The 25515-nt window shown below is 43.4% G+C and overlaps 1 protein-coding gene across 1 annotated transcript in view; it reads right to left on the reverse strand.

Annotated features, from left to right (window-relative positions):
• LOC146784501 (zinc metalloproteinase-disintegrin-like VLAIP-B) overlaps window positions 1-25515 on the reverse strand; it is a 3966015-nt gene that overhangs the window by 1340848 nt on the left and 2599652 nt on the right. The gene's annotated exons all lie outside the window — the stretch shown is intronic.

Below are 25515 nucleotides of genomic sequence, written 5' to 3' on the forward strand. Positions count from 1 at the left end.
ACTTTGTGAAACTGCTAGAGGTCCCCTCGCAACTCTTGTGCCTTCGGCCTGTGGGTCCACTTGAGGGACAACACTGCTTTTCTTGGGCTCCCCTGGTTGCTCCAGGCCTGCCCTGACTCCCCTTACTGTTGTGAGTCTCCCGGTCCTTGCGGGCCAGAAATTGACCTTCCTTGACCTTCTTCGTTAGTTGCCGCTGCCAAAGCTTTTTGGTCCTCATGCTGGACACCGACCCCTCAGCACTCGACATTCTTCATGAGACAGCTTGCATCCGGCTCCTGGTCATCCTTGACGACGCCTGGTCCCCGTGGCTGCAGAGTCAAGGTCTCCCTCTTCACACATGAAGCACCCGATATCAGTGGGCATTCGTCTACCGAGCCCCTGGTCACTCCTGAGTGACCCAGACTCTGTCCCCTCTGCTTTCAGGTTTCTTCCTTCAAGAATCCACCTGTGGGTTCCACTAGACACTTTTCTTATTTCCAGCAGTGGCTTTTCTTTGAAGACTCCCATGGAGAAGGGTGGCAGTTTCCAACCCCACTTCTACCCTAAGCACCGGGCATCCCTGGGATAGGTAACGCGGGTACTTCAGTATCCACTGATGGGGTGACTCTCCAAACTTCTATGTTCTAAAGGGATTCTTCGTAATCCACTGGGAAGGGTCCTTAAACACTAAAACTGCAACCACGACTTTCCCATTGACTTGTACGTAGCACCTGGTCGTGTTCTCACACTGCACCCGTCCTCCGTGGGGGTCTCTATTTACTCACCTTTGGTGGTTTTTTGGGGTCCCAGCATTCTTCAACCTCTTGACTCGAGCCGTGGTTCTTATGCCACTATTGTAGTTTATTGTTTGGTCTCCCCCTGGAGCCCACTGTGTATTAGTGTGACTTACGATTGCTTCTGTGCTACAGTATTGTGTGCTCTGTGTTTATCTGCATGTAGCAGATACTGTGAGGTAATTAATATGTGTTATAATAATGAATACATATTTTTTAGGGGTGGGCGGAATTACCGGAAGTGCCTTTCGCCAAATATCGCGAAACGGCACAAAATCTCCGCGATCTCGCGATATTTTGCGTGATCACGGAGATTTTGCTTCCGGTTGGGGTTTCATAGTGGGGAAAAGGGCGGGAAGACGTTGCCCGCCGCTGGTGTGTGGGGCGGGACTTCCATGCAGTTCACATGCCTCTTGTTTAGGGCCAGAGACCGATCAGAGCAGCAGACGAGGAGACAGAACCTCCTGGTGTCAGGAACTACACAGGGATTGCGCTCGAGAAAGTCATGGCTGCACAGAGCTCAATCAAGGACCACAGCTCATTTTTGACGGTAGATATGGAGAGAAAAGCACAGCACACCATGGCGCCGACGGGCCCCTCGAGTCAGCTGTCCATCAGTGGGGGAAAGGGCTGGAAGACGTTGCCCACCGCTGGTGTGTGGGGCCCGGCTTCCATGCAGTTCACATGCCGCTTGTTTATAAAGGGCCAGAGACCGATCAGAGCAGCAGACGAGGCGACAGAACCTCCTGGTGTCAGGAACTACACGGGGATTGCGCTCGAGAAAGTCATGGCTGCACAGAGGCCGAGCTCCATCAAGGTAAGGACAGCTAATTTTTGACGGTAGATATGGGGAGAAAAGCACACCTGCCCAGCCTCGACCTAGCTCCCGAATGTTTTGTGCTGCTGATTAATGCTTTTGTTCAACTTACTCGACGACAATTTCCGTTCCCTCGCGGAAATCGCGACAATTCGACATTTTCACGTTCCGCGCGGAACGCGAAAATGTCGAATTGTCGCAATTTCCGCGGGCGGAACGGAAACTGTCGCCCACCCCTAATATTTTTATAACTACTGTGTGGTTCTCCTTTCATTTAACCAACACATTAAGGTTGCATTCTGGTAAAACAAGCTGCTTAACATTCTCCACAGCTACCACTTGGATAGCTTTCTAAGGTTATCTTTAACCTCTTAAATCACCATAAGGGTTGTTTGGACCGGTGCAAGGTGCCCACTTTAATTAGCGGAGAGCATATACCAGGTCAACTTCTCACATGCTCGTAATCACCTTCATATGCTTCTGTCTACTGATTATCGCAGCACATTTATTCTATACAAGAATAACTTTGGCTTAATAAATATATTGAAAATGTCCCACCGTGTATTTTGTATATTTCTCTGTGCACAATTAAGTGGCTGAGGGAAAGGTTTTGATCTATTTACACTATCCCTAAGGGGTCAGGATTGTCATGTTCAGAGGTTGCCAAAAACCATTTGCTCCCTGGTAAGGTTAGAGGGGCTTTTGGTGGCACTGTAAGCTAGTTGGTCTCTAGGCCAACTTATCCTATGGGGTGCCCGGATTCAGTCTAGGCACCTCACCCAGAGTTTATGATGTCCAACAAATACGCCAATCCTATGATTTAGTAGGAAGTACATGACATGACGCCTCCAATGTTGGTTGCTTATTTTTTTTAATACTCTATCTGAGTAGTTCAGTTGTGCTTCTCGCACTACTAACCTTCAAAACTGAGACGTCTGTGGTGGGAAGGAGAAATCTGCCTCAGCTGCTTAGGTATAGCCTATGTATTGTCTGTAGGTAATTCACACTTGTAGGATAAAAAAGTTCCCATGTTGTGTTCACCCTATCTCTATAAATTCTTTTAATTAATTACCTTTTTGTTTAACAATAACCGAGCAAACTGAGGACATTGAAGAACAAGAAGATAGATTAAATATTACAGACAATGGCAGACGAGCAGTTTCCATGAAATTATCACATTACCGCCTCCCATCAATGGGTGGGGACGTAACCTTAGTGTTCGAGGCACATGAAGCATTAGGAACAGAGGTATTCTATTCTAAGGTTAAGTACCCGGCTGTGGATGCATGCACAAAGTTGTTTCACACTTACTTTGAAGATGAAACACCAGAGGAATATTTTCCATATGTGGTCATAACAATTCAGTTAATTTACCAAGAACACATAAATTGGTTTAAAGGCGCCCTCCCCATACCATAGAAAAGGTAGGACTCGGGCCGCTCAGTAATGAAGGAGCGACTTGGCCGGTCCTAGCTGCTTATACGCCACATGCTAATTTTGATGATCTAGATGCAGCAGAAATAACAACACTATACAAAGATCTATTAAAAATGTACTGAAACCTCATGCAAAACATTATGTGAACACTCACAGTTAATCCTGCACGGACAGCTCAGGCAGCACAACATAATTTCACTGCTATGGGTTTCAGCCCTCAAATATTGAATGCCGTTATAGGAAAGGTTCCCACTAGTTGGGAGCAAAACCCATTCTGGATAGCACAATCACAGCTTGAAGCATTTCTTTCCTTATATGGGACTGCAGGACAAACACAGGGTATTAACAATTTGCTTGCTGATTGGATGGTTACCCCGGTGCAAGATTGTGCCAATTGGGGTACAGTCTTCGCAGTAGTTTGTACCAGAACTCATGGTACCCCTTCAGTAGCAGTTCTGCCTGAGGTACTGAAAAAAGTACAGAATGAGTAAGGGGCTGGACCTGCGCTTGACTTAGGAATGAAACTGATGGACAATTTTGCCATGTATCAAACATTATGTTAAGTAACATAAAGGGGGAAGCAGCAGCATTGGCTATACACCAATGCCTGAGATAATTCACTCCTGCGCAGCAAGAGCGGGATTTGCATGAAATTATCAAAGAAACCTATTCTACGCTAGGTAGAGATACTTTGGGAGCCAAACCTGGGAAGCAACAGGTTAAGAGTAATTAAGGCTAACTCTAAACAAGCCCCTGAATCTTCCAAGAAGAATGGGAACAATAAACAAAAAAAAATAAACAAAATAAGACACAATCACAAGGTGGGTCTCCTCAGCAGGAATCCATGGACAAAAAATATAATTCAAGAAACGTGATAACATTAGAAAACCTGACAGGTTTCTGGATACTGATACACGTTACTCTCGTTCCTTTCAGGATTCATCCGATACACATTCGGAGAAAGGTTGACGGTCAGAGCGCAGATCAGAAGAGCACGTGAAGCAAAAAAGGGAAACACATCCCACTTCAGACTACACCCTTAAAGAGGACAAACCAAAGATTCAAAAACCTCAATTCAAAAAGAAGGTAGCTGGAATTAAAATAAGACATGCTCAGATTATTGAGGACTGAATGGGGAATTGGCTGCGACGATGCTGGAGAGCGTGGCAGAAGTCACAATAGCTCACCAGATTCTGATGGAGTATCTGGTTGTAGTAGCACTGAAGGAGCATATCATGGTGGAAACACCTGATACAAGGATAAGTGTTCCACATTGTTTATATGAAAAAATGCTCTAAATGGAGGCAAACATACCAAGGAACATCAAGGGTCTCTTTTGGGAGAACCTGACCTATGGTTACAATATTCTTTAGGTTGAAAAAGAAACTGTAATTATACCGGCTTTCTCTGACCTTGTTCCAGAATCAGTTAAACATTCATACACCAAGGAGGGGGCGTTAGCATTGGCTCCTGCATTATACAGCAATAATTGCTGAGTTGGATGATGAGTCACAGCCTCATGAAAATCCATTTAAATCAGTTCCTCGACCACAGAGACAATACCCCATACACCATGAAGCTAAAAAACAAATTAGGGAAATCCTATACCAACTTGAATACCAGGGTGTAATAGAAAATTGCACCTCACCCATGAATAATCCCTTGTTTCCTGCAATGAAACCAGACAATTCATTCTGTCTAATCTTAAACTACAGACATTTGAACACTTCCACATGCATATTTGCAGTACAAAATGCACATAGTGCCACACAAATAAATAACATTGTGCAGAAGAAACACTAGATATCTCAAATGGATTCTTCTGCCAGAATATAGAACCTGGATGCAGATATTTGACCGCATTTTCAGAGCTAGGTTCACAGCATTTATTTTGAAGTTTAACTCAAGGGTATAAAAACAGCCCATGGTTGTTCTCAGCCCGGGTAACAGAGTTACTTGAAAATTTTGATGAGGAGGCATTGTCCTGTGTAGATGATATTTATCTGACAGACAAGGAATTGATGGAACTCTTGGCTGGAATGAACCACATAATTTTTGGGTTTGCTCACCTGGGTTACAAATGTAATTTAAAAAAATCAAAAATTGCCCATGTCACTGTCCTGTTTTTGGTATATGAGTTGTCAAGAGAAGGCAAAAGCCTGGCGGCACATTTTATGGAAAAATGTGCACTGCTGCAACCTCCAACGACTTCATTAAGAAAAGACTAAAATCCATTTTAGGATTTTAGAATTTTGGGCGAACATACATTTTGGATTATGCAGAACAAGTAAAATCATTTTACTATTTAATCAGACCTGATTTTTCAATCAACCATTGGACACAGGAACATACAAATATTTAATGTTCTGTACAAGCTGAAATGGTAGCTTCGAAACATTTGCACACACATGTACACACAACTAACCTGGTGATCTGTGTAGTCGCTGGACCAAGCGGGTACACCTATATTACTTTCAATGAAGGTGATACTGTACCTATTGCATACAAATCACATTTGCATACCAACGCTGAAATGTGTTTTGCACCGACTGAATAAATTCTGACAGCAGTACAGAGTGCTGTGGTGTGCTGAATAATCCCTTGTTTCCAGTAATGAAACCGGACAATTCATACTGTCTAGTTTTAAACATTTCACATTTGCTTTTTTTTTTTAAACAAGTCTTTATTGAGCTTTTATGACTTATTTTACAAAACCCCACCCAACCCGCCTCCCCCCCCCGCCACCCAGCAGATTACAGGCATTTACAATTGATTTGTATATATATACATTTTACAAAAAAAGACGAAAGTTATAACATAGCTACATTTAATCTGAGTTATGCGGTACCTTCTATCCATGCTCTTAGTGGATCCCAAATGTCTAGACCTTTCTTTTTCTTTTTCAAACCTTTGCATCTATATATTGCTATTTCAAAGCTATAAGTAGCAAGTAGACGTGCACGCCATGGTTGAAACGAGGGTGGTTGTGAATTTAACCATGCTGCCGCTAAGCAAATTCTTAGTATTGACATTGAAATAAATATAAATCCCCTTGTTGGGGTTGGACGAAGCTCCCCCTCAACGCCCAGAACTATTTCTGCAGTTGTTATTTCGATATCTCTATCAAAAATTTTTGAGAGAAAGATCGAAATATCCCGTTTAATAGTATAGAGTTCTTTGCAAGTGGCAAACATGTGTATTAAGTCCACTTCGGGGAGAGCACATCTTGGACATTTCGTCCCCTTTCCACAGCTCCATTTTGCAATCTTTTTGGGGGTGTAATATAACTGAAAGAAAGTCTTATAAAATTGTGCTTGTAATTTAGTTGAGATTAAGATTGATTGCGAGAAGTTAAATGCGGTTTGAATAGAATTATTGGTTATTTCTAATTTATCCTGCCAAATCTGAAAATGTTTGTCAAGATCATCGGGTAAATTAGTGATTAGATTGTTGTAGATTTCACCAATTTTTATTGTATTATTGTTTATAATCATATCTATAATCTGTATCGTCTGAAAAGCTATGTTGCCACCCCCTTTTTTCAACAGAAAGTCTCTGACTTGCAAATATTTATAAAAATCACGATGTTCTAATAGAAATTTATTCTTTAATGACTCAAATGTATTAAGCCCAGATATATTGAAAAAAAAAACTAGTTTTGTAATTCCTGACGTAACCCAACGTTTCATACATGGATCTGTAAAAATTGCGGGGAGGTTTTGATTGCTGTAGATAGTTGTATAGTACGAAAATCTACCAATCCCCAATATTTTGCGTACGTTACTCCAAACTGTGTAAATTCCTTTAAGGGTTTTAAACCGAACTTTTTTAAAATGGCAGTCATAGGTCAAACGCCAAAGATGGTCTCCAGTTGAGGCCCCGAGGATAAGTTCTTGTGGGGTTGGAACTCTAGATGCAAAATTTAGATTTGGGATTAGTAGCATTCGGCTGTAGTTAAGTGTGCAGGCCCACCAATATATTTTAGAGTTGGGTAGGGCGAGTCCACCTCTATCTTTGGGTAGATTAATAAATTTCATTGCTCTTCGCGGACTACTATACCCCCAGATAAAACGAGAAAAGATATAATCCAGTTCTGTAAAAATATGTTGGTCAAAAATTAAACAAATACTTCTAAAAAAATATAAGAATTTAGGAAAAAATACCATTTTTATTAAATTACACCTTCCGATAATTGTCAGATGTAAATTGTGTAGTCTCCTCAATGATAAGTTTGTTTGTTTCAAAAGTGGATTAATATTTAAACGGACTAAATTATTAAGATTAGCTGTGATATTTACCCCTAGGTAGGTCGCGTTTTCGACAATCCGTTCATCAACACAATTAATTTGATTATTGATAACTATTTGAGTTTTGTTTTGATTTAATTTATAACCTGAGATTTCACCAAAATGGTCAGCCTCTGTCTCAATTAGATTTATAGTGTTAGTGGGATTGGTAGTAGTTAGGGCAATGTCATCAGCGTAGGCTAATGTTTTGGTGTCTCCATGAGGCGTCCTCACAGGTATTATTGCTGGGTTTAATTCTAGCCTCCGAATAAAAGGGTCTATGAAAATAGCAAAGAGCAATGGGGAGCAGGGGCAACCCTGCCTCGTTCCTCTCGTTACTTTGAAGTTTTCTGATATGTCCCCGTTTATCACCACTGCTGCTTCTGGGTTAAGGTACATCATGCGAATTGCATTAATAAAATTTTCCCCAATTCCGCTCTTTGACATGGCTGTCCATAGGTATTGCCAGGAGACCCTATCAAACGCTTTTTCGGAATCAAGTAATATCAGTGCCATAGGGTCTCCTGCCACCTCGGTCATGTCAAAGAGAGTAATAACTCTCTGTATATGATCGATGGTAGATCGATGGTAGATCTACCGGGAACAAATCCGTGTTGCCGAACCGATATAATTTTATGTATAAGTGGGGCAAACCGACTGGCAAGCATTTTAGAGTAAATTTTGGAATCGTTGTTGATTAAGGTAATTGGACGATAAGCCCCTAGTTCGGTTGGATCTTTGTTTTTCTTTGGAAATACAATTATTTTTGCAAGTGCCCAAGATCCTGGTGGCTGTCCACCGTTAAAGACCTGGGACATTAACATTGTAAGAATCTCTTTTAGCTGTTTGCTAAATCTGACATAAAATTCTGAAGGAATTCCGTCAAACCCACTTGCTTTACCCGGAGGAAGACTATTAATAGATAATAAGATTTCGATCCATTGCGGGGCCTCAGCCAGGCTATCTCTGTCAGTTTGAGAGAGCTGAGTCCATAAAACCGTATCCAGGTAGTCATCGATTTGGGATTGATTTTTACAAGTTTCTGTATAAAGATCAGAATAATATCTTTTAAAACAATCTCTAATTTCTCTGGGATCTTGGGTGAGGCCTTGAATTGGATCGTTTATTTCTTTAATATTCCTATCCGTTGACATTTCACATTTGCAGTACAAAATGCACATGGTGCTGCACTGATGAATAACATTGTACGTAAAAAATAGAAAACAACACAAGATATCTCAAATGGATTCTCCTGCCAGAATATAGCGCCTAAAAGCAGATATTTGACAGCATTTTCAGCGCTAGCTTAACAGCGTCAATTTTGCTATTTACCTCAAGAGTATAAGAAGAAGCCTGGCCTGTTCTCAGCCAGGGCAATAGAGTTACATTTTGATGAGGAGGCATTGTCCTATGTAGATGATATCTATCTGACAGACGATGAATTAACGGAACACTTGGATGGAGTAAATCACACAATTCTTGGGCGCTCACCTGGGTCACAAATTTAATTACAAAACATCAAAAATTAGCCACTTCAGTGTCCTGTTTCTGAGATAGAAGTTGTGAAGTGAAGGCAAAAGCCTGGCAGTAAATTTTTTAGAAAATGTGCACTGCTCCAACTTCCAACTTCTCTGAAAAGACTACAATCCATTTCAGGATTCCTGAATTTTGGTACAACATACATTTTAGATTATGCAAGTAAAACCATTTGACGATTTATTCAGACCTGCTTTTTCAATCAACCATTGGACACAACATACTAAAGATGTTACTTTCCGTACAAGCTGACATGACAGCTTCCAAGCATTTACACACACACGTGTTAACACAACTAACCTGGAGATCTGCATTGTCCCTGGACCCACTGGGTACACCTAAATCGCTTTCAATGAAGGTGATACAGTGCCCATTGCATCCAAATCACATTTGTACATGAACGCTGAAATGTGTTTTGCACCCACAGAGAAAATTCTCACAGCAGTACAGACTGCTGTAGTGAGAGAGAAAGAGAGCACTGGCTCAGGGTAAGCGAATACTTGTCGTTACCTCAGTACCAACCTTAGAGGCCATTACTAAAGCAAGTGTTCCAAATGCAAAAGCATTACATCCACGATGGATACAATGGGCTAACTCTCTCCCTGCAACAGATGTAGATTACAGACTTGATTCTACATTACAAACACACAAATACAAGCATTCCTGCAGTATGAACAAGAATATCCTCTGCTGAATGAAATAATGCCTCTAGATCGATATGTTTACCCTGATTGATCTGTGCAGGATGATGGAATGTTCCGTCCTGAAAAAACACAAACTCAGTCCCTAGGAGATTGTACAGCGCAGCTGGCAGAACTAAAAGCCCAGATACTGACACTGCAGAGTTCAGATCATGGATTCTCCACACTTATAGTATGTGAATAGCATTACTGTTTCCAGTTCTATAATGAATATCTTCACTCTTTGGGCCAAATGGATTTTGAGATTCCAAGGATTACACAATCAAGCACAAGCTGCTTTGGGTATAGGTGGTGAAGCTGAAAGAAAGCTTGCCATGGGCTCATGTTATGCATACATTGAGTCATCAGTGTGTTGGTGTTCATGTTGAAGGGAATTCCATGGCCGATGAGGCCGCTAAGGCAACAGTTCTCACTGCTGCCATTGCTACAATCACTTGTTCTAGTATGAGATGAGTCAGAGACATCATGGTGGCTGTCAATGCTGCTTGCAATGACACCCACTTGCAAAAGGTGTGCCACTCAAGTTCTCCTACAAGTTATATGCACAAAACATTCTGTATGCTCAGATTCCAGGAGTGGGGGATAGAATAATACCAAATACTGAAGGCAGATTGGGATTAATACTAGCTGCACATAAGGGTCTGAGCTCAGCACACGCAGGAGTCACTGCTACAGTCTCTTTGTAGAAGCAGCACTATTGGTGGACAGGTGTAACAAAACAGACCAAGGACTTTGGCTTCAAATATGACATCTGTCAACAGATGAAAGGCTCAACCATTGCACGACCAACCCAAACACCTCTATTGATCTCAGAAAAAACTCTAGCAGTTGTTTATTTGCATCACTGCAGTCCCTAACACTCAGATGGTGCTTACAAGTACATCTTGGTGGCAGTGGATTCATACTCCAGATTCCTGTGGGTTTGGCCACAGCGCTTGGCAGACGCTCGAACTTTTATAAAGGATTTGCGAGTCTTTATCAGGACATAGGCAATTGGCACACTAACTTCCAACAGGGCCTGATGTTTAGCTCTCAGGCTTACAAAGAAGCCATGGGAAGTTTGTGTATGGCCTTGGGGTACTCAACCCCCTCCATCCTGAGGGAAATTTGGTAGTTGAGAGGAGAAACGTGACTTAAAGCAGTCCTTAACAGCAAGGGTATTTGGCTCGGGTGGCAGTTGGGCAAATTACCTATATGGGATCCAGAGGTCCCTCAATAACATGGCAATAAAATCCCTGGGGGGTGGTACTGCTTATGAACTGCTTCTTGGTGTGAGAATGTGGGTACCAGACCTCAATAATGTCAGCACAGTGGTGGCAGAAACACCATTTGATATCAATGAATGTTTGGTTGTTTCATAGGAACTCAATGAATTCCAGGGGACTCAAAGCAACGTTCAAGTTAAACGCACTGCCACTGGAGAAGTAAAGGTCATATCAGCACGACCTGCCTGGGTCCCAAAGATTGGGTACTTGGTCAGAGAGAAAATTGTGGACAAGAAAGAATTTGGGCCATCTTACCTGTATCTGTACCTGTCCTGGCTGTCAAAGGTACTAGACTGTCTTTCTTCCGCCCCTTGCTGGTCGCAGATATAAAAGGCTTGTCTCCATTAATCCTATCAAAACAACACTATATGGCCGATTCTCAACAGTAGGCCGCATGGGCTCCTGGGTAGCTGCTACCATCCAGGAAGTTCAGATGGAAGCTTAAATAGCTGCAGAACTTTCCCCTCTGCAAATAGAAGCTGTATATAACAATGAAGTGATACTTCTTCCTGTTGAAACATTTACAATTGTACAGTCAATGAGTACAGAAATCTCAATTTGACAAATTGATGATGTCTATGTGATTATGAATATGACACAGTCATCTCCCAGTTCTACAAAAACTGCTGAGCTGCCAAAAATCGACTGGACAGAGGCTGCCTACTTTGAGCATTAAGACCACTTCTCATCTGATTCAAGTGAACCTGAGCTACCACCACCACCTCTACCTTTGAAGCTACGAGTGTATGTCCTCTATCTTTTGCTGAAAAAGACATACTTTGTTGCTCCATGGATACATCTTAAGATTACAATTGGATTACTTTTCCTGATCCTTTGTATTGGTTTGGTAAATGTTTTTATCCTACTTCTGAATTGACACTATCTCCCACGACGTGCTGCAGCACAGCTTGTGAAGTTGGTTCTGAAACAATTTCCCTTAAGGGTTTCAAGGCACTGGGGGCAGTCGGGAAGATTAAGAAAGCTATTGCCCAGAGTCACATGGTGCTGGGCTAACCTGCCTCCGGTGCCAGGGATCGAACTGTAAACCCCGCTGTTCCGGAGTCAGCCGCCCTGGCCGCAACACCACACCTCTTCCACAACTAAGGGACCTATCCCTGGTGAACATTGCAGCAGTTCCAGAAGGAACAGTGTGGGACAGGGTATCGTATAATGTGTATGGTCCTACTGAACTTTTAAAAATTCCATATTTGTTAAAAATTTCTTTCAATGATATCATCACCTCCAGAAATGTCTCTGACGATTTGGGACATTGAAACTGTGCACAATTTGCTTGCAGATCTAGAGCAATCAGCTGCATTTTCTAATGATGAATTGTATGATGGTAAATCTCACATTGGCAACATGTTGTTACCAGCATTATGGTCAACATTTTTTACACAAAGCTTGTATCTCACGTGCTGTTTACAATTCCACTCTGTGGGAAAACTGGCCAACACCGCCAATAGGTAATTCAAAAAAATTTGCACAAAGTTTACTTATTTTTCTGGTTTTGACACATCAGACCCAGGCTCTTATTATGATAGTCATGCACTTACACCCGTAAAGAAAAATATGCTGACAAACACCAAGCTGATATACTCGGCAATCCTTTATTTCCCAACTATCCGTACCAGGTTTCGACTTTCGGAAAGGCACCAAAGACACAAATTCTATCTGGGGGACAAGAGATTTGCAGTTTCAGGGAACGGAGGCCTTATTCAGAGCATGCCCCATACCACACCAAATAATTTTCCTGAATAAAACAGTGCAATGCATTTCCTGTCTTGGAATAGCCAAGATCAAGGATTTGAACATAACTTGTATTCCTACGTTCTCACGCTTCAAGAACGGCAGTAATTAACACACTCAAGTGAGGATACATTAGATACCATTATACGTAATGATTCTTTTAATTCATCAGACTCCAATTGGAAGGGGTGGTTGCTACAGCCTGTTGACACAAATGGGTGTCAGTCTAGATTCCAGGGCAATACCAAAGGGGTTAGAATCAATAGGCCTGATCAGCGATATGTACAAACATAACACTCTGGGTGGTGACATCACATAGTGTTGGGAAGCTGTGCCTTGAGTGGCTAAAAACCTCAACACGTTCTCAGGTGAAGCAACAATTGTCTCTTCTTTCTGATGACATGGATCTCAGGGATTTTCAATTAGCGTCCTGAACCCACGTCAAAAGCGCTTCTTGCGTGGAATATACACTGAGCTATGAAAAGCTTCGCAACAGGAAGCTGCTGAGAGATTGCGCAAGATCAACAGGGTTAATTTACAAAAGGATTTGGCTGTGGTTAACAACAGTATGACCACATTATCATCCAGAATGTATTCACTGGGTAACATAGTGTCTTCTGCAATTGACATAATACAGTAAGACTTGTCTATTACAGCATGCACAATCGCAAATACGGTCCATTGTAATACTAAGCTGAACGTTGCAAACATTAAGTTCTAGCGACGTGCCCTAATGTTACATCAGTAGTACAAGTGTGTTTTCTGCATATAATCTAATGGAATAACAGATAGTAATAGTATGCAGAGATGCAAAATATACCATGTTGCACATTGAAAAACTAGACCAATTACCTTTTACCATGGCTGAGACACCATCCACAGAGTAGATAATCCATGGTTGCATCACTCTACTGGTCATGACTTTCCGATTCCAATATTGTCTCCAGTACCACCAGGTAGGCAGATACGAAGCACTAGGGAAAGGTTATGTGCATGAGTACTGGGAATTACCATTCAAGTTTAGATGCAGCAATGGGGACACATATGTTTTCCCCAGTGTTTCTGACAGTGAGGATGCTATATTTCTCTTCATGGGGATTGCAATGCTTCAGTTGCGAATTTGTCCTGGTATCTGAAGGGTTCACCGGCTGCCTTAAATCATCCAGTTTTCAAGCTGCTCTTGAAGAGGAGATATTTGATGCTGAATGATCATGGTTGCTGTGGAAAGGAACCGGGTATCGCTTATATGGTAACGGTTAATTCCATAGTCACTTGTTGCACACAAGTACTGTTTACACCCACTCGCACAGTTAGGGATGCAACACTATGGCCTTCGATAAATGTTTCCAACACACTGTTTCATTCGCTGAGCAAACTGAAAGTCATGCTTTTTCAAAAAGATGTGGCCTTAACTTCAACTACAGAGATGTTTGGGCTCCAGGTTGCAAGAGCCTCGTCTGAGATACAGACACTACTCCACACAACTTTCAGCTGCCTTTTGGGAAGCTGTTTCACCGTATCTTTAATATGTCTGATACGAAGGAAATAGTGCACTTTTTTCAATGTATCGGCTCCAGACTGGTTAGCACCTTTCAGACGATTTTTGGAGTTATATCATCTTTCATACTTGGGAAGCGTTTTTGGAGGGCTCTGCTTGTTCTACTACTTGTGGTGGGAACCTTGATTTAAATGTTTCTGCTCCACAATGGATGTCCAACTTCAACCCGAAATAGAGACAGCACTGCTTGTGCTGCTATGACGTGAGCGCATGGTACACTGCTTCAGCTCACCTTGGCTTCGAGAATTAAATGAACACTGGTTCTTGTCCTTCAGGCAAGTTTGGCTTCACTGCGTACAACCTGTATTCCACTGCCTGCTTTACAGCCAGTAATACGTGTTGGATCTTTGCCTAGGATCACAATTGATTGCGCCACTGGACATTGAATTACTGATGGACCCTAAAGGCCCATGGGCATTGTTGTCCCCAGCATATTCCATTGCTAATGAATGCATTCTTTAAACCACTCTGGGATGCTTTTGCTCCTAGTGAAAAGGACACCGGCTCTACAATACACTTACAGGATCCAGTCCCTCACTCAACGGGTACTGTGGGAACTAGATGGAATCACCTTTGCTCCATAAACCTGCTTAGAGGTGCACCTTTGGGAACATCGTCTGCAGTTGTGGGCAACAGCAATTTTGCTTCTACCACTCATAACAATACAAAAGCAATTGGCTTTTTCCGTGTGTTGGGAACAATTTGGTCTGTTTCTCAAACAAAACAAATCAAAACAGCTTTAGATTTATTTTTTTAGGCACCATGGCTTTCTGAGTGTTTGGGATTTTAAAGAGTATAATGACTTTTTAAGGCTTTTTATGAATATTTTCACTGGAAGCTTGCTTTTAGATGGTTTTAAAAGTGGTTTTAGACCTTTTTTTTTGTTCAAATTCAATGTTGCTTGCTGGCTTTTAGATAGCTTTTATATATTGACCATTAGTATGAGGAGTGGGTGTTATGTGCCAGGTTAGGCCCATGTAGCGGCGAAGAGACTCTTTTCTTACAGTGTCCTATTTTCACAATCACATTTCTGCTGTGACATTTTGCACATATTTGCATGCACAAAATGTTGGATTAGTTTATCTGAAACTACTTTGTTCACACATCTAGCTTCACACAACATTATAACAATACCTCAAACATCATGTACCATGTACTTCTATGCAGTATGTACAAATGTAATTTATATCTTCATCCACAGGGCGACAGGGCTATCTACATATCCATAACATCACTAATCTATATGCATATTGTAACTCTGCTTCCTATTATAAATAAAGAGCATTCCATAAGATTAGTAGAGGAGGCACTTCAGTTGACACTGAGGGTCCCTGCATGCTTAGACTTTACCACACAATGGTCTGACATCTCCATGAAGGGTATCCAGTTTGTGACCAAGATGGGCTCCTACATTCTCTCCTGCCAGGTAACAGGGTTAGATTGTCACTTGGGAGGATTCTTGTCTTCACACCTACACGCACTCTAGGTACACGCAGAGTAGGGTTTGCATAGGGGTATGCCTGATTACTGCCTTATTTATATGCCTGTATATATGCACAGTTTCAGCACCATGGCACAACAGTATCTATTGTTTACACTTCTGGTGCTCGTAATCACCTTCATCTGCTTCTGTCTACTGATTATCACAGCACATATAATCTATTTAAGAATAATGTTGGTTCAATAAATATATTGCAAATGTCCCATTGTGTATTCTGTACATTTCTCTGAGCACAAGTAATCACTTGTGACTGATCGGATAGATTTTGATCTGTTTCCACGATGCTTGAGGGGTCAGGGTTCTCATGTTCAGTGGTTGCCAGAAACCATTCACTCCCTGGAAAGATTAAGGGGTCTTTTGGTGGTACTGTGAGCTAGTTGGTCTACAGGCCAACATATCTTACAGGGGTGCCTGGAATCATTCTAGGCACCTCACCCAAACTTTATGTTGTCCAACAAGTGCGTAGATTCTACAAATTAGTATGAACTTTAGACAACTGACTGCATTGTAAAAGCGTGTGGAGTAAATGCCTGCGGGGTTCCATCATACAACCATACCCCCAATACGAAATTTCAGTTTTTATTTGAGCATATCATTTTACTCATAAATAGTGTTGTAAGCAAAGGGCATCAGGCCCACCTTTGCTTAGCAGGCGATTGTATTGTAAGACTTAACTTGCAGATTAATCCAACTTGTACTTCTGTTAGAGCTTAGGCTAGCACTCTGGTAAGCCCCTTGGCAAGCTCCAACCCTAATGGTTCAGAACTGATGACCTATCTTGCCTCCCATGATCTTAATAATGTAATGAATGTGGTAGGTGAAAATGACTCTCTACAGGGGCAGAGGCTGTTCATCCACAATTGATTATTTCTTTATCCTACCCAATTTGATAGAGCACCTGCTGTATGGAAGGGTAGTTCCCCTGCAAATTTTGGGGACCATATTCCCATCGAAGTAGCACTCTTATTGCTGCCAAAGCTGTGACTGAGAGTAGATATTGGGGCAAGTAACCTCCATCCTTCATCAGATAATCTAAGGCTGGTTTGTAGACTTCAGGAGCCATATCAATTCTTTGCTAAAATAATTAAGGGGAAAGCAGAGCTGGTGTAGGCCTGTCTAGTAGAAGTTGAACTAGAACATCAGGTAGTTGGCGCCTATAACAATCTGTGCACCAACATAAAAAAAGCTCGACCTGTAAGTAAAAAGCCCAGGTGGTTCAACCATGAATGCTCCAGGGTGAACCGCTTATTATGTAGAGCTCTTGCGTCAAAGTCCAGGACCTCCTCCGGGGTGGCAAACCCACTTAGGAAATATAAATACATCACTTGGCAGTGGAAGGAAGTGTTAGCCCTAAAACGGGATTCACTTGCATTGGTAGCAAACAAGAAGAATAGCAAACTCTTTTGGCCCACTGTATCAGTTTTCGGAACAGTAAACCAAACTCTGACCACAGTTAACTGTCACATTCCTAGCAAGACATGCTGCTAAACCAAATGAGACTCAACTCCTTTTCATTCTTAATTATGACAGAGGTATCCAGGTAACCCCGAATGAAGAGGACAAAGCTAATCAACTTGAGTATTAGCTGCAAAACAGCTGGCCCGGATGGTGTGCCAATCGATTTTATAAAGTGTAATTCTGAATTCTGTTTTCCATTGTTAACAAATGTTTTAAATAATCTTACCAATTTCCCACTACCCTATTCTTGGACAGCCTCTATCATTGTGACTATCTTCAAGAAGGGCGATTGGTCCCAGCTCAGGTGTTACAACTCATAAGCTTAATTGACACTGTGAGAAGTTGGCCTGATATATGCTGTCCACTAGTTCTAGTGGGCACCTTGTATCAGTCCAAACAACCCCTTATTGGTTATAGGTTAAAGACAACCTTTATTGAAAGCTATCCTAGTGGTAGCTATGGAGAGCAGCCTTCAGGCTAAGTCTTGAAGGAATGTAAAGCAGCTTGTTTTTCCTGTCTATAATATCTTGAGTCACTAAATGAAAGATATCCACACCAGGTATATAAAATATGTATTTATTACTAAACACACCCTCCTAGTCTCTTTATGAGACTAGAGGTCAAAACACATAAGTTACTTCAATAATCACAGTAAAATAGCACAAATACACGTCAGGTCCTAGGGGCGAGACAAACCATATACTAAAATAGTGGTATAAGAACCATGACTTAACTAGACACAAGGTCTAGAACCTGGAGAATTGCTGGGACCCCAAGGAACCACCCAAGGTAGTGACACAGGTGACCCACGGGAGCCGTGTGCAGTGTGTGAACACAGCCACGAGCTCCCGTTAGCTTCTATGGGGAAAGTCGCGGTTAGATTTTTAAAGATTAGGGATGCTTAGAAATGAGTCAGGACCAAACCCTTTTGGACTTAGGAAGTTCTAGGGTCAGCACCCACGGGAGCACCGGAGTACTCGTGTTACCTCACCCAGGGAAGCCAGATGCATAGGTGTCTTTTGGTGTCGGGTCTCGTCGTCAATTTCAATGGGAGCTGACAAAGAAGTGCTGCTGCCGTGAAGATACGAAGTGTCTGAAGAGATCCAAGCCTGGATCGAAGAAAGAGAAGAACCTGAAAGCAGAGGGGACAGAGTCTGGGTCACTTGCCAGTGACCAGGAAGGCGATGAGCAGATGCCCACTGATGTCGGCAGGGGGTGAGCAGGGGTTATTTTAGGAGTGTACCCCCTTACCCTGACTAGACGCAAGGGTCCCCATTTGTCACAGGTACCTACCTATGCCAACTGGAAACCCTCAAATCTAACATCCCCAAAATGCAAGGTGGAGGAACCAGCTGTAGCAGCACCTGCTATATTTAGACCTGGGCTCGGTAGCCACCCAGAGACATAGACATCTCTGTAAACTTCCAGAATTCGCAGGGAACAACAAAATTCGTACCACATAGCAGATCCCCCGCTTGCCCCGATAAAAATGCTACGCTACTTGTGTGGCTGGGCTTCATGTCTGCCACCAGAATGGATCAATCTGGGGACAGTGGGAGTCCTGCTGATTCCACAAGCTTACATCACAGAAATGCAAGGAAGGTACACTGTTTTTACAAAGCTTGAAGTTTGCAGCACTTTGGTGGGTGAGGGTTTTTGTCCTTAAAGGGATCATTCCCCACATTTAGAGAAGAGATTTCGAGAGACACCAGTCCTTCCATTACTTTATGTACATTGTCAGATGCAAAAATATTTTTTGTGGGCAAACATAGACCCGAGGTTGATTTTGTAATGCTAGCCACCCCTGCTCTATATCTAATTGTAGAATGGAAAGTTTAACAAAGGTTTTTTTTTGCACATATAAACTTTATCCAACTTGAAAAATAAGATTGGTATTTTTAAAGGAAAATTTAAAAACAGATATACCAGCAAGAGAAGTATTGACATTTTAACTAGGGAAACTAAGGCCCACTAATGAGAGAGGTCGTAACATCCATCTTTCTAAAAGCCTTTTTATCTTTGTAAGAGTATTTCCATAGATTAGTTGAAATAATTGGGAGAAGTCAGCTGTAACATATATTCCTAAATATTTTATAGGTCGAGATGGCAAAACTTTAAGCCCTACTGGGAGTTCAACCTTAGAAGAATTGAACAAGAGAAGCTCTGTTTTAGCCTGGTTTACTTTATATCGCCCCAGAGCTGTAAATGCCTGAAGTTCCACCAACCAAGCTTGGATGTTTACCTTATTTGCCTTCAAATATAAGATCATATCATTGGCTAACAGCTTCATTTTTGCCATCCCCGCTAATGGGGCTAGGATTGATGCGTTAGAACAGATTTTTACTGCGAGTGGCTCAATAAAAAGAGAAAATAAGAAGGGGACAGGGGGCAACCCTGTCTTGTGCCACGTCTATTCGCCGCCTCTCCCACCTATTCCGCATTAACAATTATCTTTGCAACCGCCCCATTATAAATTTCCCTTAACATATCTATCAAGCAGGCTGGAAAGCCAAACTTCCCTAAAATAAAAAAGAGGGCCTGCCAATCCAGGAGGTCGAATGCGTTTTCTGCATCCATCATTAAAATAGCCACTTTGTCTTTATTAACTGAAAAATAATCAATCGCCTGTAACAAACAAAAGGTATTCGTTGCCATTGTTCTAACAGGCAGGAAGTCTGTTTGGTCCGCGTGGACCACAAGTTGTGCACAGCCCGAGATCCTATTTGCCCAGATTTTCATGTAAGACTTGAAATCTACGTTTAAGAAACTTATTGGGTGATAGGAGCTCGGCTCGTTCGGGTCCTTATCTTTTTTTCGAGATGAAATCACCACTGACTCCTTAAATCTATCAGAAATGGGAGTCCCTTCAAAAATTTGATTATACAAGGATATTAAAAAAGGAGAGAGCTCATTTAAAAATGTCTTATATACTTCCACCGGAAATCCGTCATTACCACTCGCCTTAGCGCTAGCCATCCCTTTTACAGTTTCAAACAATTTTAAAAGTTCAATCAGTTTACTCAGGGCTGCAATATCAGATCTTGTGATTTTAGGTAACTGGAGTTCAGGAAAGTGGTTCTCGAGATCCTGTAGGTCTACAATCTGGGCCTCAGCATAAATTTTCTTAAAATGGGATACAAATATTTCAGCAATCCTGTCTTTATCCCCTTTCAGATTTGCAGTACTAGGATCCCCTATTTGTGAGATGAAATGCCTACTCTGTTGTGTTCTGGTTGACCATGTTAAAAATATACCTGCAAACTGGCTTTTTTCGTAGACTTTCTACTGCAATGCCTTACTCCCAGAGATAACTTCTAAAATAAAAAAATTAAAAAATATTGCTCTTTTGCTCTCAATAATTCCTTCTGTAGTATCTTCTGATCAAAGTCACTTAGGGGCATGGTGTTAAGATCTGCCCTAACCCGGTGTACAGCTTTTTGTAGTGATTCAATCTTCTGGAGCCTCTGCTTATATGTGTTTGCTTTATATGCAATCACCATCCCCCGAAACGAGGCCTTAAAAGCTTCCCACACCATAAAACCTGGGGCTGAATCAATATTCTCTTTAAAAACCTGCTGTATAAATTCCTGAGTTTCTGTGATCCATACTGGATTTAAGACCAGTGCTCTATCAAAGTACCACCTGGTGTTGTTTCTTTGGGGGCTGTGTAAGCGTATCACCAAGGAAACTATCGAATGGTCCAAGAAAGAGCTCGCAAAAACTTCGGATTCTCCTCTTACCAGCTGCTTATTTACTAGGAAGAAGTCAAGTCGTGAAGCTGTTTTAAACCTTGCAAAATAACACATAAACAGTGTCAAAACTGGGTGATCTACCCTCCAAGGACTATTAAGGCAAAATCTTCTTTCATGATTTTTAGAAATGTCACAGTCTTTGGTTTTAGTTGTTGCTTAGCCTAATTTGAGGTGTCTAAACCTAAATCTTCTATAAGGTTAAAATCCACTGCATAACTATAAGGCCACGAGCATTTATTAACATATCATATATCTGTTTTAAGGCTTTAATATCATCAACAATTGCCCCATAATAGTTTACAAAGATGAGATAATTCCCAGTGACTAAAACCTGAATGGAAATCCACCTGGCTTCCTCATCCCGGATCACTTCTCTCACCTCCCAATCCAGTGAAGATGAGAATAAAACACCCACCCCCCATGCTGCCCTATTAGCTGACGTGAAATAAGCTTGGGAATACTTCCTGGAGAGTGATACATTTTAATACTGCCCCTCTTTTACAAACATTCAGTAAACCACAAACATTTTATAACATTATCTTCAACGATTGAGACATTCTACAAATTTAAACATAGCACAGTTACTCAACACAGGAATATTCATCACACTTTTCCCTTTAGTATACCCCCTTTCATATAGCCCTGCTGGTTGAAGTTGGCTCAAACCTCTTGCTAACATATATAGCGCAACTAATCCCTCAGCACCTGTTCGTACTCCAATCTTGTGCCTTACCCATTTTGGACATGCCGTTTTTCTGCCCTTTTTTAGCTGCTTCACCCCACGATCCCACACGTCCTCCAAGCCCCACCACCCCAACCCCACCTGGAGAAGGGAGTGGCTCTTAACTCCCTTCCTCATCCCTCCCAACAATCAAGGGCGCCTTGACCTGGTGCCTAATCACCACAAGCCTCTGTTCCCTCCCCTTCAAGTGCTACTTAGTCTACATCTTTAAGCAACCATGAAAAAACCCCTCAATAATGTGATAGCAGTATAAAAAGAAAATAAAGGGCATGTTCCTCTTGTGCCTACACCGGCCCTAAAACACTTTAGTTAATAGACTGAGCTTAGTACTCTAATAAATAAATGCACTGGGAATGCTATAAAAAAAGAAAACAACCCGGCAAATTTGTATTTTATAAAACACATCTCACACCCTTGGGTATGTCCCAAATTCACGGAGACTTAAAACGCTCTTATGCACAGACTTCCGCCAAGAAAAAGTGCAGCGTGCAATCGGCGAAACCTTACTACTAAAACCTCTTAAAATCTGAAATACAATCCGGCTTAACCTACCGATTGACCCTAAAAAGAGATTAATGCCATCTTATCCCATTACAGCATACAAGAACTTTAATAAATATTTCTATAAGGGAAAAAAGTACAAAGTGAAGATGCGCATAGTATATAAAATATAAAGTGCAAAGTACAAGGAATTAAACCTAGTAAAATTGGTAGAATATCATGCCAAATCTGGACTTGACTGTACTTCAAATGCATATAGCTTTATATAACTATATTCCCTCTCACAACAGACTAAAGCACCACATAAATTTTCTACTTCCCACTTGGTTGTGATGTCTTTCGTAGAATCACTTGAGCTTCTTCCAGCGTAGATCAGAGTTGAAATTGGCCTCCCATAAAACTTTCAATTTGGACTGAAGAACGATAGAGGCCTGTGCTCCTGCGCTCTTAAATTGGCCAATTAGCCCAACAAACTCTCTCCACGGACGCGATGCAAGCGCCGACATATCAGTGAACACTCTCACCCTGGCCCCCTCAGGAAGAACCATATCAATCAATCAATCAATCAAAGACATTTATAGAGCGCACTACCTACCCGTAGGGTCTCAAGGCGCTGGGGGGGGGGGGGGGTGCCGCTACTGCTCGAACAGCTAGGTCTTGAGCTTCTTCCTGAAGGAGAGGTGGTCTTGGGTCAGGCGCAGGTCGGCCGGGAGGGAGTTCCAGGTCTTGGCGGCCAGGTAGGAGAAGGACCTTCCTCCTGTAGTGGCTCTGCGGATGCGTGGGACGGCGGCGAGGGCGTGGCTGGCAGATCGGAGGTGGCGTTTGGGAGCATAGAAGTTGATGCGGTTGTTGAGGTAGCTCGGGCCTTGATCGTGGAGAGCTTTGTGTGCGTGGGTAAGGAGGCGGAAGGTGATTCTCTTGTTGACCGGGAGCCAGTGCAGGTCTCTTAGGTGTCCGGAGATGTGGCTGTGTCGTGGGATGTCGAGGATGAGTCTGGCTGAGGCGTTCTGGATGCGCTGGAGTCTCTTCTGGATCTTGGCGGTGGTTCCGGCGTAGAGTGCGTTGCCGTAGTCCAGTCGGCTGGTGACGAGGGCCTGGGTGACGGTCTTCCTGGTCTCTGTGGGGATCCACCAGAAGATCTTCCGAAGCATGCGCAGGATGTTGAAGCACGACGAGGAGACGGCGTTGACTTGCCTGGTCATGGAGAGGGAGGAGTCCAGGATGAAACCCAGGTTGCGTGCGTGGTCTGTCGGTTTGGGTGCGGTGCCCAGGGCGGGGGGCCACCAGGAGTCGTCCCAGGCGGAGGGCGAGGAGCCCAGGATGAGGACCTCCGTCTTATCTGAGTTCAGTTTCAGGCGGCTCGTCGTCATCCACTCGGCTACCTCTCTCATCCCTTCGTGCAGGTTGGCTCTGGCGGTGGCGGGGTCGTTGGTCAGGGAGAGGATCAGCTGGGTGTCGTCGGCGTAGGAGATTATGTTGAGGTTGTGTTGGCATGCGATGGCCGCGAGGGGGCTCATGTAGACGTTGAAGAGAGTAGGGCTCAGCGAGGATCCTTGAGGGACGCCGCAGATGACTTCGGTGGCCTCTGACTTGTACGGTGGTAGGCGGACTCTTTATGTTCTTCCGTCGAGGAAGGAGACGATCCATTCCAGTGCCTTCTCCTGGATTCCGACGTTGCTGAGGCGCTGCACTAGGGTGCGGTGGCAGACCGTGTCGAAAGCCGCGGAGAGGTCTAGGAGGATGAGGGCCGCTGTTTCTCCGTTGTCCATCAGGGCTCGGATGTCGTCAGTGGCGGCGATGAGGGCGGTCTCGGTGCTGTGGTTGGCACGGAATCCGGACTGCGATGGGTCGAGGGATCCGTTCGTCTCGAGGAAGGCGGCCAGCTGTTTGTTGACGGTCTTTTCGATGACTTTGGCTGGAAACGGGAGTAGAGAGATGGGGCGGTAATTCTTGAGTTCGGTGGGGTCTGCTGTAGGTTTCTTGAGTAGAGCGCTGAGTTCGGCGTGCTTCCAGCTCTCGGGGAAGGTGGCGGTGTCGAATGAGGTGTTGATGATGTCCCGCAGGTGGGGTGCGATGACAGCGTCGGCTTTGTTGAAGACGTGGTGAGGGCAGGGGTCGGTCGGAGATCCGGAGTGGACGGAGTTCATCATGTGGACGGTGTCTTTGGTGTTGACCGGGGTCCAGGCGCGGAGGGTGGTGGTGGGTGGCGTTGCTGCGGTCGTGGCGTGCGTCGGTTGAGTGCTGAAGCTGTTGTGTATGTCCGCGATCTTGTTGTGGAAGTAGGAGGCGAGGGAGTTGCAGAGGTCTTGCGAAGGGGTGATGTCGTGAGAGACCCGAGCAGCCTGACATCACTAAATCATGAAGAGGCACGGCCAGACCTTGCCCTAGTTCAGCCTGCTCCCTTATAACAGGGACACCGCCGGCCAGGATTTCCTGACAGCCTAATGCAGGCGAGTCCCTAGATGGTGTTCCTCCTGGGGTCTTGCCTACAAGATGTAAATTGGTATCCTCATGCATTACTTTCTGATTTTTTGTGAGCAAAGGGTAGTCCTTATGGGGATTATCCACCCCTTCACTTTCTTCTTCTCCTCTGGTGCTTTTGTTGCGGCCATTGATGCGGCCACTTTATCACTTCTAATGCCCTCAATCTACTGCAGGTTAGAACAGGCCTTTGGATCCTTTGGTTCCCTTGACTTTAGAGTACTATCCGGGTCCATGGCATTCTCCAAACCAGCGTCTGTCACAGTGCAAACAAACTCCGGACAAGACCCTAAGATAGCCAGTGCCTGGCGAGAGGAACCTGGGATATCTGGTCCATTGAGTTATTTGCAGCCCCACTTTTCTTCTGCAAGATTTTTCCTCTCCTTACTGTGAGAATGCATGATAGTGCTGCTTTCCTCCTAGCCCTCTGAGTTAGCGATGAGGGACTGGGGCTGTGACTCCTGTTCCTACTCCTGTTCCATTCAGGACAATTTGCCGCATGCTTCACCATCCATACCCCTGAACGTTTTTATTGTATAGTATTCCTCCTCTATATGGATATGCTGTCTTCTAATATAGAGTTTTCTTTCTCCTTCCTTCCTTTTCCTTTTTACATCTTCCTTTCCCTTCCCTTCCTTTTTTCTTTTTCCTCCACTCCTTCCTTGTAGTTTTCCCAGCTGTGCAGAACTGATACCCCTCTGTCGCCAAAAGAACTCCTAGCACAGACATTCTTACTCCAGGACCTCATCCGGGCAGGATAGGTCTAATGGGGTGGCTCCCCCAACCGAGGAAGACCTCCTTACCTCAGTGCTATGCCTGGCATTGATAGGCTCCCCACTTTTCCTCACAACGCAGCTCCTAAAGCAGCTCCCAGCATTGGCTGCTTAAGCCTCATTGTCCCGGGTGCTGGGAGCTGACAGTCCAAACCTTATCCGCCTCCTCGCAGGACTCCGAGACC

Source organism: Triturus cristatus, chromosome 11 (assembly GCF_964204655.1).
Source record: "Triturus cristatus chromosome 11, aTriCri1.1, whole genome shotgun sequence".
NCBI classification, from domain to species: Eukaryota; Metazoa; Chordata; class Amphibia; order Caudata; family Salamandridae; genus Triturus; species Triturus cristatus.